This window comes from Lucilia sericata, unplaced genomic scaffold, assembly GCF_015586225.1.
Source record: "Lucilia sericata isolate MDLA Ls3-8-SP2 unplaced genomic scaffold, ASM1558622v1 Contig001650F_arrow, whole genome shotgun sequence".
In the NCBI taxonomy this organism is placed as follows: Eukaryota; Metazoa; Arthropoda; class Insecta; order Diptera; family Calliphoridae; genus Lucilia; species Lucilia sericata.
This window is the reverse complement of record NW_023995564.1, coordinates 84,434-103,051: the sequence shown is the minus strand read 5'-3', so window position 1 is coordinate 103,051 and position 18,618 is coordinate 84,434. Positions and strand designations below refer to the sequence as shown.

The following is an 18,618-nucleotide window of genomic DNA, read 5'->3' as shown; positions in this document are numbered from 1 at the left end:
AATAAAGCTGATTTAATAGGCTTAAAAGTAGTAAAATTTAAATAAATATAGTTTTTAAGAGAATCAGAATTATTATAAGGATTATTGAAAATGTTATGTAAACTGAGGCGAAATGAAATTTGTTGATTTAAAAAAAAAAAAAAAATAGCACGCAAGCAATACATTATAAACATAATAAAAAAAAATATTATTAAGCCAGAAGGAGGTATTCAGAAATGAACTAGGACTGAATTAGAACAGAACTATAACATAACTAAAACAGAACTAGAACAGAACTAGAACGAACTAGAACAGAACTAGAACGAACTAGAACAGAACTAAAACAGAACTAGAACAGAACTAGAACAGAACTGGAACAGAAGTAGAACAGAACTAGAACAGAACTAGAACTGAACAGAACTAATAGAACTAGAATAGAACTAGAACAGAACTAGAACAGAACTAGAACAGAACTAGAACAGAACTAGAACAGAACTAGAACAGAACTAGAACAGAACTAGAACAGAACTAGAACAGAAAGAAGAACTAGAACAGAACTAGAACAGAATAGAACAGAACTAGAACAGAACTAGAACAGAACTAGAACAGAACTAGAACAGAACTAGAACAGAACTAGAACAGAACTAGAACAGAACTAGAACAGAACTAGAACAGAACTAGAACAGAACTAGAACAGAACTAGAACAGAACTAGAACAGAACTAGAACAGAACAGAACAGAACTAGAACAGAACTAGAACAAACTAGAACAGAACTAGAACAGAACTAGAACAGAACTAGAACAGAACTAGAACAGAACTAGAACAGAACTAGAACAAAGTAGAACAGAACTAGAACAGACAGAACAGAACTAGAACAGAACTAGAACAGAACTAGAACAGAACTAGAACAGAACTAGAACAGAACTAGAACAGAACTAGAACAGAACTAGAACAGAACTAGAACAACTAGAACAGAACTAGAACAGAACTAGAACAGAACTAGAACAGAACTAGAACAGAACTAGAACTAGAACTAGAACTAGAACAGAACTAGAACAGAATAGAACAGAACAGAACTAGAACAGAACTAGAACAGAACTAGAACAGAACTAGAACAGAACTAGAACAGAACTAGAACAGAACTAGAACAACAGAACAGAACTAGAACAGAACAGAACAGAACTAGAACGAACTAGAACAGAACTAGAAGAACTAGAACAAACTAGAACAGAACTAGAACAGAACTAGAACAGAACTAGAACAGAACTAGAACAGAACTAGAACAGAACTAGAACAGAACTAGAACAGAACTAGAACAGAACTAGAACAGAACTAGAACAGAACTAAACAGAACTAAAACAGAACTAGAATAGAACTAGAACAGAACTAGAACAGAACTAGAACAGAACTAGAACAGAACTAGAACAGAACTAGAACAGAAGAAAAACAGAACTAGAACAGAACTAGAACAGAACTAGAACAAACTAGAACAGAACTAGAACAGAACTAGAACAAACTAGAACAGAACTAGAACAGAACTAGAACAGAACTAGAACAGAACTAGAACAGAACTAGAACAGAACTAGAACAGAACTAGAACAGAACTAGAACAGAACTAGAACAGAACTAGAACAGAACTAGAACAGAACTAGAACAGAACTAGAACAGAACTAGAACAGAACTAGAACAGAACTAGAACAGAACTAGAACAGAACTAGAACAGAACTAGAACAGAACTAGAACAGAACTAGAACAGAACTAGAACAGAACTAGAACGAACTAGAACAGAACTAGAACAGAACTAGAAGAACTAGACTGAACTAGACAGAACTAGAACAGAACTAGAACAGAACTAGAACAGAACTAGAACAGAACTAGAACAGAACTAGAACAGAACTAGAACAGAACTAGAACAGAACTAGAACAGAACTAGAACAGAACTAGAACAGAACTAGAACAGAACTAGAACAGAACTAGAACAGAACTAGAACAGAACTAGAACAGAACTAGAACAGAACTAGAACAGAACTAGAACAGAACTAGAACAGAACTAGAACAGAACTAGAACAGAACTACAGTACTAGAATAGAAACTAGAACTGAAAAATTTAGCAACAATTTATAATTATTTATAACATTTTGCCTTTTAAAAATTTACAACACATTGTCTCATTAATTTTTACATTCCTTAATAAATTTCAATTATTTAAGTACCCTGCTTTTAATTTAAAATTTCCCTTCATTTAAAACACACTTAATTTAATTTATTATTGTATAATTTCAACAAATAATAACAAATTAAGCTACTAAACATAATAACATAAATAACACACTTAAATTACACTTTAAATTTTGCATAGCACAGCCTTAGGTGTTTTTTAATAAAAATTTTATAGCATATTTCTAAGGCAAGAAGACAACCAAACTAATAACACTTTATGGTGTTTCCACGAAGGACCATCAAGTAATTTATGAACAATTATTAAAACCATTATGTTTTGCAAAAAAAGCAATTTAAAATATAAATAAAGAAAAACTTTAAAAAATGAAAAAAAATATACAAATATACAAATAATGTTCTAACATTCTAACGTTAGAAACAAAAGCTTGTAACATATTTTAAAAGTTAGAAACTGTTTTTATGTATTTTTGCTAGAATATGCAAAATAAAACAATTTACACCTCATACAAATAAATTTTCAACTGAATAAATATTTTTCTTATTTTCTTTTTAGACTACAACAAAAAAAATAACAAATGCTAAATGAAAAGAACTCTTAGAAAAGCAAATTAAGAAAACTAAAAGCTTTTCAAATGTGAAGTCTTCGCTGTAGGAAACGGAAATTGTTATATCAAACACGAAGACAACAAAAGGAGTAGTTTGACATTGTTGACCAGTGTGGGACTTAACAGGAAAAAAGTAAAATTAATTTGCTAACCGGTAACCAGCAGCAACAGTTATGTAAAAGAAACCCGTAAAAAAGGTAAGAAGAAGTAGTGTAATAAGAAATTTGTATAAATTATGTGATTTTTTGTAACTTTAACCTTTAAGAAAGTTTTCCTTTTACTCCCATTTTTCATTATTGTTGTTTTATTCTTGGGGAGGCCAAAGTATTTCTTGGAACAATAGATAAAATAAACAGGATTTTTTTACTTACATGTACAATGTTTATATAATAGCAACAAATAACTGTGTACGAAAAGTTTGCCATAAATTATGAAACGGTGCAAAGATTTCCCAGAAACGATTGTATTGCGATTAAACAACACATGTGTTTTTATGAAAGAGGAAAAAATAATGTGAAGAACACATAAAATTTTTATAACGTACTAACGAGTGCGTAAATTGCTTTGTTATCTAACTCCTGCACATAATAGGGGTACTAAGTGCGTCTCGAAATAAGAAAACGATTTTCAAAGAAAGTCCGAAGAAATAGATGGATGGATGGATGGATAGATAGATAGATAGATAGATAGATAGATAGATAGATAGATAGATAGATAGATAGATAGATAGATAGATAGATAGATAGATAGATAGATAGATAGATAGATAGATAGATAGATAGATAGTAGATAGATAGATAGATAGATAGATAGATAGATAGATAGATAGATAGATAGATAGATAGATAGATAGAATAGATAGATAGATAGATAGATAGATAGATAGATAGATAGATAGATAGATAGATAGATATAGATAGATAGATAGATAGATAGATAGATAGATAGATAGATAGATAGATAGATAGATAGATAGATAGATAGATAGATAGATAGATAGATAGATAGATAGATAGATAGATAGATAGATAGATAGATAGATAGATAGATAGATAGATAGATAGATAGATAGATAGATAGATAGATAGCTAGATAGATAGATAGATAGATAGATAGATAGATAGATAGATAGATAGATAGATAGATAGATAGATAGATAGATAGATAGATTAGATAGATAGATAGATAGATAGATAGATAGATAGATAGATAGATAGATAGATAGATAGATAGATAGATAGATAGATAGATAGATAGATAGATAGATAGATAGATAGATAGATAGATAGATAGATAGATAGATAGATAGATAGATAGATAGATAGATAGATAGATAGATAGATAGATAGATAGATAGATAGATAGATAGATAGATAGATAGATAGATAGATAGATAGATAGATAGATAGATAGATAGATAGATAGATAGATAGATAGATAGATAGATAGATAGATAGATAGATAGATAGATAGATAGATAGATAGATAGATAGATAGATAGATAGATAGATAGATAGATAGATAGATAGATAGATAGAATAGATGATAGATAGATAGATAGATAGATAGATAGATAGATAGATAGATAGATAGATAGATAGATAGATAGATAGATAGATAGATAGATAGATAGATAGATAGATAGATAGATAGATAGATAGATAGATAGATAGATAGATAGATAGATAGATAGATAGATAGATAGATAGATAGATAGATAGATAGATAGATAGATAGATAGATAGATAGATAGAAATTCCTACATATCTGATACCTTAAATTCTGTTTTGCCTCAATCTGTGAATACCCCTAACATCACACACATTAACCTTACATGTGATCCACCTACATATTGCGCATTTAACACACATTAAAGGTTACAATATCATCGTTAAAACAACATTATTATTAAAGTATCCAATTCTTAACAATTCTATTCCTTCTTAATAACAATGTCATCTAAAACAATTTTTTTAATATTTCACGAAAACACATAATAAAGTAAAATTTCTGCTCTTTTATATAAAAGCTGTCATTTGTTATAAAATTCTAACATTTTAAAGACTTTATTTAAACATTTAATTTAAAATAATATACATAAAAATTAAATAATTCTATTGCATGTGACTTAAATAATATTCTAAGCTTTTTTTTTAAACTAACTAATGACGACACACCTTTGTTGTAGTTTAACTCCTAGAGGGTGTAGGTCCGCTGTAGAAATAATTATCTATATGACAATGAAACAAGAATGACGTTTTTGTTGTGACTTGAAATAAATTTAGCATACAAACTATTTCATTTGTTTAAACAAATGTCATGTATAATATAGTTTCCGGGGGACTATAAAAATGTGAGTTTTTTTTTCGCTTAACGCTCAATTAAACAACATTTACGCTCTAGTAATGTAAAATTTCAAAGTTAAAAGTTAAATAATTTATAATTTTTATAACAGTTTCTATATACCTTTCTGTATCTAATATTATTAATGAATATTATCTACTTTCAAACTACTAAAAAATACTTATTTCCCCAAAATATTTTCTAACTTTTATTAAGTAGTTTTTTGTGCTTTGCTCTTTTTTGGAAAACGTGTACTTTATTTAAGTCACGTTTCAGCTGCTATTGCTTTTTATAGAAAAGTTTTTATAGTCCTGTAAGAGTTAAGTACTTGTAAGTGTTTGTTCTAAATTAAAATATAATTCGAAAGAAATTATGACTTCATGTTACAGCGTAGTGAAAAGAAATTTTTGTCTTCAACTGTTAAAAAGCTCAAAGGGTATTAGAATTATAAACTTTAAATATGTATTAACTAATAAAATTCGTATATTCCAATAATATTTAAAAAAAGATTCTATATCAGTCTAAGAAAAAATACTTTTTTACAAATTTTCAATTACAGAATCCTTTACATTTCCTATTTTTTATTACCCAGTTTATATTTTTTTAAAGCAAGTGTTGTTAAAAAAATACATAATTAAAACATCAACCACTGCAATTCTAAACACACTTTTAAAACGAGACTTTTTTGTTAAAAAAAGTACCAGCAACAAAAGGTTAAATGTCACCAAAAGGTAAAAAAAACAAATACAAATACATTAATGTAAAATGTTTACAAAGTAAATACACTCTTTCGTTCTTTCTGTCTCACTCTTCATCTATCAACCTTTTCCCACATATGACAGCAAAGGAACAAAAAACATACGACGACATTGAGAGTTAAACAACAACTACAAAAAATTGTAAAACTAATATTTACATTTTAAACATTATTTACAGTAAAGAGTTAATAGAAATTACAATGGTCATAAAATGTAATATAAAGCACAGTGGGACACTTCAGAAACAGAACTAGAACAGAACTATAATAGAACTAGATAAGAACTAGAACGGAACTAGAACAGAACTAGAATAGAAGTAGAACAGAACTATAACAGAAGTAGAACAAAACTAGAACAGAAATAGAACAGAAGTAGAACAGAGCTAGAACAGAACTAGAACAGAACTAGAACTGAACTAGAACTGAACTAGAACTGAACTAGAACTGAACTAGAACTGAACTAGAACTGAACTAGAACTGAACTAGAACTGAACTAGAACTGAACTAGAACTGAACTAGAACTGAACTAGAACTGAACTAGAACTGAACTAGAACTGAACTAGAACTGAACTAGAACTGAAATAGAACTGAACTAGAACTGAACTAGAACTGAACTAGAACAGAACTAGAACAGAACTAGAACATAACTAGAACAGAACTAGAACAGAACTAGAACAGAACTAGAACAGAACTAGAACAGAACTAGAACAGAACTAGAACAGAACTAGAACAGAACTAGAACAGAACTAGAACAGAACCAGAACAGAACTAGACAGGACTAGAACAGAACTAGAACAGACCTAGAACAGAACTAGAACTGAACTAGAACATAACTAGAACAGAACAAACAGAACTGACAGAACTAGAATAGAACTAGAACAGAACTAGAACAGAACTAGAACAGAACTAGAACAGAACTAGAACAGAAATAGAACAGAAATAGAACAGAAATAGAACAGAATAGAACAGAAATAGAACAGAACTAGAACAGAACCAGAACAGAAGTGGAACAGAACTAGGACAGAACTAGAACATAACTAGAACAGAACGAACGTAGAACTGAACTAGAACTGAACTAGAACTGAACTAGAACTGAACTAGAACTGAACTAGAACTGAACTAGAACTGAACTAGAACTGAACTAGAACTGAACTAGAACTGAACTAGAACTGAACTAGAACGAACTAGAACTGAACTAGAACTGAACTAGAACTGAACTAGAAATGAACTAGAACTGAACTAGAACTGAACTAGAACTGAACTAGAACTGAACTAGAACTGAACTAGAACTGAACTAGAACTGAACTAGAACTGAACTAGAACTGAACTAGAACTGAACTAGACTGAACTAGAACTGAACTAGAACTGAACTAGAACTGAACTAGAACTGAACTAGAACTGAACTAGAACTGAACTAGGAACTGAACTAGCACTGAACTAGAACTGAACTAGACACTGACACTTAGAACTGAATTAGAACTACTCGAACTGAAATAGAACTGATCTAGAACTGAACTAGAACTAAACGGGAAATGAAATAGAACTGAACTAGATCTAAGCTAGAACGCGATCGATCACATAAAACACTCTTTTTAATGAATGTCTTTCCTTAAAAAGAGAGTATTCTTATTTTTCTACATTGTCGAGATTCGTAACCTGCTCCACAGTAACCTGTCACAATCCACCGTATTCACGTAATACAATCCTTGTAAATCTTCAACTCATAAAAAAGTGTTTAAATGAAAAATAATCAAAAACGTAACACTACCTTATATTTGTATTTAAAAACCAACGATACAATTACAATTTCAATACAAAACGTATAGTATTTCCTAGAACATACACATAATATTGAAACAATGGGATGATAGAGGCATATTTTCCTTAACAGTTGCTAAGTTGTACAACCGGTCGGTCTCCTATTGTGTAAGTGACAGGTAACATTCAGTTTTAATGAATTTCATTTAAACATTTACTTAAAAAAACTAAAAATGGAGAAATAGCTAAAAACAATGAAAGGAAAAGATTTAATTTACGCTGAAGGTGCTGACAGATAAAAACCGTGTTTGAGCGAAGAAATAAAATTTTTCCGACACTTGTCGGAGAGAAGATCGATGGGCAAAATTAAAGATGCCATTCGAATTTTAAATAGTTTGGATGTTTAAATAGTAAAATGTTGTGTAATGAATGTTGAGGTTGATTTAAACACATGTTAATAGTGATTTATTTCTTCTTTTGTTTATTATACAGGGAATCAATAATGAAATTTTTCCATTTAAAATGGTAATTTTAAGAACTCCTGTTTAAGTCGGTAATAGTCTTTTGGTTTATGGGGATAAAGTCAAAAAGGTAGGGTTACTTTTAGTACTAGATAATAGTTTTCTTAATAAGAAGATTAAAATTTACAGTAGGCAATAAATTTTAAAGGTGTAGTAGAAAATAATTTAAAAATCTAATCTATAAAAAGGTTTTGAATGAAAGGCAAAAGGGTAATAAAAAGTTCTTCTTGTCTTTACTTGAGTTATAGTTCAGTTCTAGTTCAGTTCTATTTCAGTTCTAGTTCAGTTCTAGTTCTGTTCTAGTTCTGTTCTAGTTCTGTTCTAGTTCTGTTCTAGTTCAGTTCTAATTCAGTTCCAGTTCAGTTCTAGTTCAGTTCTAGTTCAGTTCTAGTTCAGTTCTAGTTCAGTTCTAGTTCAGTTCTAGTTCAGTTCTAGTTCAGTTCTAGTTCAGTTCTATTTCAGTTCTAGTTCAATTCCAGTTCAGTTCTAGTTCAGTTCTAGTTCAGTTCTAGTTCTGTTCTAGTTCTGTTCTAGTTCAGTTCTAATTCAGTTCCAGTTCAGTTCTAGTTCAGTTCTAGTTCAGTTCTAGTTCAGTTCTAGTTCAGTTCTAGTTCAGTTCTAGTTCAGTTCTAGTTCAGTTCTAGTTCAGTTCTAGTTCAGTTCTAGTTCAGTTGTAGTTTAGTTGTAGTTCAGTTCTAGTTCAGTTCTAGTTCAGTTCTAGTTCAGTTCTAGTTCAGTTCTAGTTCAGTTCTAGTTCAGTTCTAGTTCAGTTCTAGTTCAGTTCTAGTTCAGTTGTAGTTCAGTTCTAGTTCTGTTCTAGTTCAGTTCTAGTTCAGTTCTAGTTCAGTTCTAGTTGAGTTCTAGTTCAGTTCTAGTTCAGTTCTAGTTCAGTTCTAGTCGTTCAGTTAGTCTAGTTCAGTTCTAGTTCAGTTCTAGTTCATTTCTAGTTCAGTTCTAGTTCAGTTCTAGTCAGTTCTAGTTCAGTTCTAGTTCAGTTCTAGTTAGTTCTAGTTCAGTTCTAGTTCAGTTCTAGTTCAGTTCTAGTAGTTCAGTTCTAGTTCAGTTTCTAGTTCAGTTCTAGTTCAGTTCTAGTCAGTTCTAGTTCTAGTTCAGTTCTAGTTCAGTTTCTAGTTCAGTTCTCGTTCAGTTCTAGTTCAGTTCTAGTTCAGTTCTAGTTCAGTTCTAGTTCAGTTCTAGTTCAGTTCTAGTTCAGTTCTAGTTCAGTTCTAGTTCAGTTCTAGTTCAGTTCTAGTTCAGTTCTAGTTCAGTTCTAGTTCAGTTCTAGTTCAGTTCTAGTTCAGTTCTAGTTCAGTTCTAGTTCAGTTCTAGTTCAGTTCTAGTTCAGTTCTAGTTCAGTTCTAGTTCAGTTCTAGTTCAGTTCTAGTTCAGTTCTAGTTCAGTTCTAGTTCAGTTCTAGTTCAGTTCTAGTTCAGTTCTAGTTCAGTTCTAGTTCCGTTCTAGTTCAGTTCTAGTTCAGTTCTAGTTCAGTTCTAGTTCAGTTCTAGTTCAGTTCTAGTTCAGTTCTAGTTCAGTTCTAGTTCAGTTCTAGTTCAGTTCTAGTTCAGTTCTAGTTCAGTTCTAGTTCAGTTCTAGTTCAGTTCTAGTTCAGTTCTAGTTCAGTTCTAGTTCAGTTCTAGTTCTAGTTGAGTTCTAGTTCAGTTCTAGTTCAGTTCTAGTTCAGTTCTAGTTCAGTTCTAGTTCAGTTCTAGTTCAGTTCTAGTTCAGTTCTAGTTAGTTCTAGTTCAGTTCTAGTTCAGTTCTAGTTCAGTTCTGGTTCAGTTTTAGTTCAGTTCTAGTTCAGTTTTAGTTCAATGCCTAAAAATAAGCATTCCCCATTGAAACATCCTTAATGTCCATGTTAAATGAATTCTCATTTTAAGATCTTCCCACTGAGCAATTTCTTCATATTTAATTACCATCTTTCTATCTATTCTATTCCAAGAAAACATAAATTATATCTATCTTAATAATTAACATTCTTTGACATTTTCATCAATGTTAGCCACGGCAATCCTAATCCCATTTCTTATTAATTTTGGAACAAATTAATTATATTAATGATATTAGATATTAAGGAGAAGCTAAATAAATATTTACCTACCCATTTTCCAGAATTAAGTTTTAGCCAAAAAAAAAAAGAGACAAAAATTACAATTAAATACAACATTCAACATCCAAAAGCCACACTCATTCCCTTGCAAAAAACATGCAACAAATTAGAGAAAGTTTTTCATATCACAAGACAAATTATCCCGCTAGTTTTAGAAAGAAATCGTGGAACCATTTCGAGATTTTTTTCCCAAATATATATAATACTTAGTAGTCTCGAAATTTTAGATTTCTATTAAATGGGGAGTGGCTGACAAATGAGCTTTCTGAGCTTAAGTATGTGTATAAGCAAGAGAGGTCTTCTTTAATATCTTTAGCCAGCCCGAACTGCTGGGTTAAAGGTTAATCCCTAAAAATAAGGAAAAACACACATACTTAAAGACGAATTGAGTAATTGTCAACATTAGCTTTGGACTGAAATATTAGAAAATACTAGAGAACAGCAAAAAACTACACCTTTAACAGTAATTTGTCTTTTTTTTTGGCTACATAAGTCCTCTCCCATAGACAAAAATTTTATATAAATTACGAACGTGTGTTGATATTTTTGTGAAATGTTTTGCAACAATGACAACAAATTTATTTTTGTGTATTCAAGACAATTAATAGATTAGTGGCTGTTTCTTCTTCTTCTTGTCATTTATATTTGTCATTTCGTCTAAACGTTTTGCTGAAATTAGGAATTGCTGTAGTGGAAGAGGAGTTGTGAAGGTATTAAATCGTATTTGGTTTTAAAGATATATTTGAGTTCTAGTTAAGTTTTAGTTCTATTCTAGATCAGTTCTAGTTCACTTCTAGATCAGTTCAGTTCTAGTTCAGTTCTAGTTCAGTTCTAGTTCAGTTCTAGTTCAGTTCTAGTTCAGTTCTAGTTCAGTTCTAGTTCAGTTCTAGTTCAGTTCTAGTTCAGTTCTAGTTCAGTTCTAGTTCAGTTCTAGTTCAGTTCTAGTTCAGTTCTAGTTCAGTTCTAGTTCAGTTCTAGTTCAGTTCTAGTTCAGTTCTAGTTCAGTTCTAGTTCAGTTCTAGTTCAGTTCTAGTTCAGTTCTAGTTCAGTTCTAGTTCAGTTCTAGTTCAGTTCTAGTTCAGTTCTAGTTCAGTTCTAGTTCAGTTCTAGTTCAGTTCTAGTTCAGTTCTAGTTCAGTTCTAGTTCAGTTCTAGAGTTCTAGTTCAGTTCTAGTTCAGTTCAGTTCTAGTTCAGTTCTAGTTCAGTTCTAGTTCAGTTCAGTTCTAGTTCAGTTCTAGTTCAGTTCTAGTTCAGTTCTAGTTCAGTTCTAGTTCAGTTCTAGTTCAGTTCTAGTTCAGTTCTAGTTCAGTTCTAGTTCAGTTCTAGTTCAGTTCTAGTTCAGTTCTAGTTCAGTTCTAGTTCAGTTCTAGTTCAGTTCTAGTTCAGTTCTAGTTCAGTTCTAGTTCAGTTCTAGTTCAGTTCTAGTTCAGTTCTAGTTCAGTTCTAGTTCAGTTCTAGTTCAGTTCTAGTTCAGTTCTTTCTAGTTCAGTCAGTTCTAGTTCAGTTCTAGTTCAGTTCTAGTTCAGTTTGTTCAGTTCTAGTTCAGTTCTAGTTCAGTTCTAGTTCAGTTCTAGTTCAGTTCTAGTTCAGTTCGTTCAGTTCTAGTTCAGTTCTAGTTCAGTTCTAGTTCAGTTCTAGTTCAGTTCTAGTTCAGTTCTAGTTCAGTTCTAGTTCAGTTCTAGTTCAGTTCTAGTTCAGTTCTAGTTCAGTTCTAGTTCAGTTCTAGTTCAGTTCTAGTTCAGTTCTAGTTCAGTTCTAGTTCAGTTCTAGTTCAGTTCTAGTTCAGTTCTAGTTCAGTTCTAGTTCAGTTCTAGTTCAGTTCTAGTTCAGTTCTAGTTCAGTTCTAGCTCAGTTCAAGTTCAGTTCTAGTTCAGTTCTAATTCAGTTCTAGTTCAGTTCTAGTTCAGTTCTAGTTCAGTTCTAGTTCAGTTCTAGTTCAGTTCTAGTTCAGTTCTAGTTCAGTTCTAGTTCAGTTCTAGTTCAGTTCTAGTTCAGTTCTAGTTCAGTTCTAGTTCAGTTCTAGTTCAGTTCTAGTTCAGTTCTAGTTCAGTTCTAGTTCAGTTCAAGTTCAGTTCTAGTTCAGTTCTAGTTCAGTTCTAGTTCAGTTCTAGTTCAGTTCTAGTTCAGTTCTAGTTCAGTTCTAGTTCAGTTCTAGTTCAGTTCTAGTTCAGTTCTAGTTTAGTTCTAGTTCAGTTCTAGTTCAGTTCTAGTTCAGTTTTAGTTCAGTTCTAGTTCAGTTCTAGTTCTAATTCCATATTTAAATTATCATTCGTAACAGAGAATGAGTCAAGATTCAAAATACTGAATACATTCTTTTCAATTACAGTAAATACATGGCAAGCAGTGTTTGGGTTGAAGAGAAGTTAGAGCACTCTGTAACGTCTCCCTATGTAGTTTCTAAAAACATACATATGTTTGTACAACTAAAGTAAGTAATATTAACACCAGGGAGTGTCGTCTTCATTTCAGTCTGTATTACTCGTATTAGTTGCCAACCACTTGATACAATATTAAACTTATTATAACAATATTATTTTTAATACTTCCGCAGTATGTTGGAATTAAATTGTACTACTTATAAATAAAATTTCACAATTTTTTTCTCGTTCGTTCGTTATTGTCTGTGTAGCACCACACTCCAGACATACAACAAAGAAATTATAAAACGAAAAAAAAAATTTAGTGCTAGAGCTACATGTTACTGCTACAAGTAGTAGTAGCAGCAGTACGTTTGTGTGGTAAGTGTTGCACAGTCAGTTTGTATCCTGCTCACCATCATCATCAAATGGCGATAAAATTTAATCACTTAAATGTTATTTTACTTTATGAATGCAACAGAAAACTACAGCAAACAATTTCGTTTAATTTTTAATTGTTCTTATTACACTCAATATTTATATTTTGAATTTACGAGTGGAACTTGTTTAACCATAAAAAAAATAACAAACAGACTCATATGGTTTTGGGGTGTAAACTGTAATGAGGAAGGAATATCGTCATCATCATCATTGCCATCATTAACATCATTATTTGTTTTTGTAGTGTGATAAAAGTCGTAAAAATAAACCCAGAAACTATATTCATAAAATTTATAAATTTTCTTTATCGTTTAAATTTTTTTGGAATATTCTTAAAGAAAATGACATAATAATCTTAAAAGTTTTTTTTTAACTTTTTAAAGTCTGCCATTGAATGTTATTGACTTGAAATATTTCCGTATTTTGATCAAAATATAATGACTTCTTTCACGTTCGACCAATTATCAGTTGTGATTTTTACAGGGTACAGGGACGTGCCCACCTCCTACATATCATAAAGCTTAAGTTCTAAATTAGTCTATAAGTGTTTGATAGATAATAAATAAAACTCCTGCATTAAGAAAAAGGGTGCTAGTTTACTAAATCAATTTCTGTTTAATTTCTTTGAAAACTAATAGCCATTGGCAAGCAAATACGATCGTCTGAAAATTTTACTATTGTAACACTTCCGTTGTCTTAAAGAACTACCACACCGGAATTAACATTAATTATAAAGTTTTTCGAATATAATTAATTACTTGTCATTGACAACAGGAAACAAGGCATTTAAATAAATTTTATATTAATTTATTTTCGTTAAAGAATTGATAAATATTATAAAGCATTTATAAATGGTTTTAACGTCTGATATATAACAACAGTAACGGGCAACACCAAAAATATCACTTTTAAAAAGTTGTGCTTGAATAATTTCTATAGACTAGACTATACACTAGACATAGATTAGACTATAGACTAGACTATAGACTAGACTATACACTAGACTATAGACTAGACTATAGACTAGACTATAGACTAGACCAACGGTTCCCAAAAGGGGGTCCGCGGACCCCTAGTGGTCCGTAGCAAAATCCTAGGGGGTCCGCGAAGACGAACGAAAAAAATCATGAATAAAAAATATTCTCTATATGTTACAAAATATTAAAAATATCTCCAAATTTTTCATAAATACTAAAATACACAATTTTTATTCAATAATCCCAGATTTGTTGGTGACTCTTTGAATTTTATTGTTTCGGTCGTTTATCAGGATGAAGCTAGGCGCTACAAATTTATTGTTTCACTTTTATAAAGTAAAGTATTACGTGATTTGTAATTTTTATAAATATAAATGTTTTTATAGCAGACGGATAATGATTTGCCTTAGAATTAAATACTGATACTAGTATCCCGGAATATGAAGTTAGGTCACATTTCATAATATTTTTTTAAATTGTAAGCAAAAGTGTTAATCTAGTTAATTTTAAATATAAATATTCCATTCCAACGTGATACACAGATTTTAACTTCATTTTGTTGACCAATATTATTAAATCAACATCAGAAAATTCATAGCGTTTTGCGTAAATAGTCAAAACCACGCAGTAAAATAATTCGTAGGTATTTTAAAATTCAAATTTAAGATCCAAATTCACAGTACATTCGCAAAGAGTTCAAGTCATATTTTATGTGGGTAACGCATTCCGCAACAACATCGAAGAAGTCTAACTTTCACATATTTTCCCGAAAATTTAGCTTACATACTCAGCTCACTCCTATGCAATCGCAAAAAAATTTAGAAACATGACTCTTTAAGCACATGTCGACAATACTTGTTAAAGAAACCTTTTCTCTACCTTGACGAGAAATGAACATGAAAGCTCTCACGATCATAAAATTAAACATCATGTTAGAAGTCATTCTATATTTAAAACCATGAAATTGAAAACATCTCCGAAATACTAAATGTTCTCAATGTACGGGAATATTTTATAGGGTTTATGGACCAGGACTAAGACAATTTTCGAACAATTACACAGTGATACAGCAAAAAAATGCAGGGGTTCTCATATACCAATTCCATTTCGTTATAGTCCATAGAGTAGGAATTTATTTTTAATTTTTCCCGATCACTTCGTTTAGTTCCTTTTTAAGAGCAAAAGTTGTGAAAAAGAGCTATTTCTGAAGTTTTAACTTTAAAAAAATATATGTCTGGTAGTTTGCAACCGATTTTTAAATTGGATATTTTGTTTTAAAGATACAAGTGTTGTCTTTCAACCCAAAAAAATAAATCCAAAATTTATGATTAATGTCTTGGTTACGGCCATTTAAGTAAAAAAACTCACACTTTTTTCACAATTTTTAATTTTCATACTGCTCTACGTTGGCCATGAAGCAATAACTTTAGCTTTTATTACATTTGAAAAAAGCCACATTAAGTTGGGTTTCCAATGATGGTCAATTTATGATAATCGATGAAAAAGGTTATGAGTTGTGCTAAGTTTTATAAAAATATAGCATATTTCTTCCATACAAAAACGTTCATGTTTCTGGTTTTCTTTGTAACAAGTTTAAAAAATGTTTATAAACATTTTTATACAAAAATTAATTTGTATGGAGAAAACCAAAAATTCGAGAAACATGCTATTAGAAAAATTGGCATAAATTATCCAGTTTTTCATAGATTTTTATGAAATAACAAGTTTTAGAAACCTTCCTTTATGTGATTCTTCAGGAAAGTAATAAAAGATGAACTCACTGCCTCATGGTCAAAGTAGAGCATGATGAAAATGAAAATTTTTTAAAAAAGTGTGAGTTTTTTTACTTAAACGTCCGTAACTCAGACATTTGACCATAAATTTTGGATTTCTTTTTTTGGATTAAAAGACACTTGTATCATTAAAAAAAAAATCGGATTTGAAAATCGGATGAAAACTACTAAACTTATGATTTTTCAAATTTAAAACTTCAAAAATGGCTCTTTTTCGCATCTTTTGCTCTTAAAAAGTAAGTTAACGAAGTGATAGGGGAAAACTAAAAATATATTCGTACTCTATGGACTATAACGAAATAGAATTGGTATATGAGAACGCCTGCATTTTATTTTTCTTCACTTTTGTATCACAGTGTTATTTATAACAATAAGATATCAAAATATGTATGGGGGTCCGTGAAATTAAATAAATTCCTCAAGGGGTCCGCGAAGTAAAAAATGGTGGGAACCGCTGGACTAGACTATAGACTAGAATATAGACTAGACTATAGACTAGACTATAGACTAGACTATAGACTAGACTATAGACTAGACTATAGACTAGACTATAGACTAGACTATAGACTAGACTATACTAGACTATAGACTTGACTATAGACTAGACTATAGACTAGACTATAGACTAGACTATAGACTAGACTATAGACTAGACTATAGACTAGACTATAGACTAGACTATAGACTAGACTATAGACTAGACTATAGACTAGACTATAGACTAGACTATAGACTAGACTATAGACTAGACTATAGACTAGACTATAGACTAGACTATAGACTAGACTAGACTAGACTATAGACTAGACTATAGACTAGACTATAGACTAGACTATAGACTAGACTATAGACTAGACTATAGACTAGACTATAGACTAGACTATAGACTAGACTATAGACTAGACTATAGACTAGACTATAGACTAGACTATAGACTAGACTATAGACTAGACTATAGACTAGACTATAGACTAGACTTATAGACTTAGAACTAATAGACTAAATATACTAGACTATAGACTAGACTAGACTAGACTAGACTATAGACAACTAGGACTATAGACTAGACTATAGACTAGACTATGACTAGCTATAGACTAGACTATAGACTCATGACTATACTAGACTAGACTATAGACTAGAATAGACTATAGACTAGAACTATAGACAGACTATAGACTAGACTATAGACTAGATAACTAGACTATACTAGACTATAGACTAGACTATGACTAGACTGAGAACTAGACTATAGACTAGACTATAGACTAACTATAGACTAGACTATAGACTAGACTATAGACTAGACTATAGACTAGACTATAGGACTAGACATAGAATAGACATAGACTAGACTAGACTATAGACTGGACTATAGACAAGACTATAGACTAGACTATAGACTAGACTATAGACTATTAGTGTTGAAAAAATTACGGAATTCTTCATGCTAAGACATATACACTTATATACATATTTAAGAACTTGCCCATGACTGTCTCCAAACAATCATGACTTAAATAACACTATAGCCATTAGTGGCGCCTAAATTTAACACAAACATTTCTTTACTTTTTACAATTAAATGACCGTTATTGTCTGACAACTTAATTATTTAAAATAAATTAATTAAATTCTTTCAACAAATTCATTCAAATTTGTTTATTAAAGCACATTTTCCATTTTAATAAAAATTTAAATAAATGAATGAATAATTGAAAAAAAGGTAGTGAAAATCAATAAATCATTTAATTAAAAACATTTTTAGTTGTTTTTTCTTTATACGAACCATTAAACAATAATGTATGTTTGAAATATTTATATTTTGACACACATATGATTTCAGAATAACTTGTTTAAAACCCACCAGCTCCTGCAGCTCTTTCTATAGATAATTTCTGCGTGTGTGTGTGTGTGTGAGAGAGTGTAAAAATCATTGATTCATAAACATTTGTTTGGAATTAATGAATTGCAAATGCACCAGCAAGTAACCAGCCTACATATACTTTAACACTTTACGTTTTGGCTGTGTGTTAAGTCAGTTGCCATTAGCTTTTGTGCTTTCATTTGCCAAAAAACAAAACACGTTGTAAAGCCTCTGAGGATGTAGGAGCATTTTGCATACTAATTCAACCAAAAAAAATTAAAACAAAACTGCCAAGCAAGAACGTAAAACGCCTGCTTGTAAATCATGTTAATTACTTTACAAAAAAAGAACTGCTGCTGACTGTATTTTTTGGTAGAGATTTTGTTTTTAAATTTATTTATTATTCTCATTTTAAGCCTCGTGAAAAAATTTATTATTCTAATGGTATTAAGGCGATATTGTAATTTATGTGTGGTATTTTGGAAAGGTGAGGAAAACAGCTTAGGGACTCGCCAACACCTAAAAGCCAAACCTTTAAATATTTGGTAATATTCCAGAAGTTCGAGGGGGCGGTCCTCAACCGACTACCCAGGTGACTCAGGTATTTTAACATAAGTTTGTCCTAGTAAGAAAAGAGGCAGCCAGAAAGTTTGTCCATAGAAGTCATTCATAGCAATGAATATTTTTTTTCACAAGTGTCTACTCTCTGGATTACTTGGGGACTGTAGAGTGATGACTGTGTTCTCTTTCGCTTATAAAAGGGATACTAAAGTGCTGACCGATTTCACTCTCGTTTACAAAGAGTGCATTCGTAACGAAAGCCTAATTAGAGCCAACCAGGTGGCTAGATGTTAGTGGAAATGACTGTAATTTTCGGATGTATTGATAGGTGGCAAGGGAATGATACCAAACTTGTCCAATTTTTCCG

General features: G+C 31.0%; 1 long non-coding RNA gene across 1 annotated transcript in view; it reads left to right on the top strand.

Annotated features, from left to right (window-relative positions):
- The first annotated feature begins 2,729 nt into the window (after nt 1–2,729).
- LOC119612325 overlaps nt 2,730–18,618 on the top strand; it is a 39,549-nt gene continuing 23,660 nt past the window's right edge. The window contains exon 1 of the long non-coding RNA XR_005232132.1: nt 2,730–2,963. This is a non-coding gene — a long non-coding RNA (uncharacterized LOC119612325). The remainder of the gene's footprint in view (nt 2,964–18,618) is intronic.